The sequence below is a fragment of the Pseudonaja textilis genome, unplaced genomic scaffold (genome assembly GCF_049901715.1).
Source record: "Pseudonaja textilis isolate UNSWEBS1 unplaced genomic scaffold, rPseTex1.2 PTEXSCF224, whole genome shotgun sequence".
Classification (NCBI taxonomy): Eukaryota; Metazoa; Chordata; class Lepidosauria; order Squamata; family Elapidae; genus Pseudonaja; species Pseudonaja textilis.
In genome coordinates, this window is record NW_028262867.1 from 1259 (window position 1) to 2500 (window position 1242).

Consider the following 1242-nt stretch of genomic DNA (forward strand, 5'->3'; position numbering starts at 1 on the left):
GGAAACAGTGCCGTCCTGTGGTGCAGGAAGGAATAACAGGGAGAAGGGGGGGGGAACCCTTTTAATAGAGTTTTTTTAGGCTATTATCCCGTATCTTTATTATCAATGTTATTAATATTAATAGGACAAAACGAGACCGAAGGCCGCACTAGATGAACAGAAAAAGTTGTCCCAGAAAAAGATGGGGTTGTGGGCTTAGAGGGTTGGGGTTGGGGTTGAGGTTGGAGGTTAGGGTAAGGGGGTGGGGGTTTGTGGGTTAGGGGTTGTCCGTTCACCGCGGCTACCCACCCCACCCCCACGATGCCTGAGGAGAACGACCTTTCTGTGACAGCCGACTTCCCGCCCATTCTTTTTAGTCTTCCCGCCCAGTTCCTCGCGCCGCGACTTTTTCGTCACTCTGGTTTTAAAGTTTATTATTCCGAATAATTATTAATTGAAACGCCTCATTATTAACATTAATACGGTATTACGAAAGCTCAAACGCTCTCGTTAAGGGACAGAAAAGCAGGTACCGTGGTCATTTTTTAAAAAGAACTTTTTGGAGGGCACTATTGAAACGGGCTTTTTTCTCGGCCGCCTTTTTAAGGGAAACAGGAAACGGCGCCATCTTGTGGTCCTGGAAGGAATAACGGGGAGAACAGGGAAAAAGGGGTTTTTATCCTGTATCTTTATTATTAATACGTTATTAATAGTAATAGGACAACACGAGGCCGAAGGCATCAATCGATGAACAGGAAAAGACATCGCACTTCAAAAGACCGAACCTGAAAGTGAGGTAAGGAGAACGATGGCTTCAGTGTTAGAGAGGCAGAACAGTTAAGGGGTTAAGAGGATTAAGGGGTTTAGGGTGGGGGGTTAGGGTTTCGGTTGGCGGTTTGGGGAGGTTGGGTGGGGGTTTGGGTTGGGATCTGGGGTTTAGGGTTGTGGGTTGGGGTTAAGGGTTTTGGCCTTGGGGGTTAAGGGTTGGGGGAGGGGTTGGGGTTAGGTTTATCTCCTCAGGGAATGCTCGGATCCAAAAATGAGGAGGGTTTTCAATGTTTTCCACCCTGGGGAACATAAAAATAAAGTTCTTTTCAAAATCTGAGCTCTGCAATAAAAGTTGTGTTTTCTGGCTAAAATGGGTTAGGGTTGGGTTTGGGTTGGGTTTGGGGTTAGGGTTGGGGTTGGGGTTAGGGGTTAAGGGTTGGGGTTAGGGGTTAAGGGTTTGGAGGGGTTGGGGTTAGGGGTTAGGTTTATCTCCAC

At 47.3% G+C, this 1242-nt stretch overlaps 1 long non-coding RNA gene across 1 annotated transcript; it reads left to right on the forward strand.

The window, feature by feature from the left end:
- The first annotated feature begins 288 nt into the window (after positions 1–288).
- LOC148123714 (uncharacterized) lies at positions 289–743 on the forward strand. The gene is made up of 2 exons (XR_015740572.1): positions 289–508; positions 699–743. It is a non-coding gene; the product is annotated as an uncharacterized LOC148123714 (long non-coding RNA).
- Positions 744–1242: the final 499 nt, after the last annotated feature.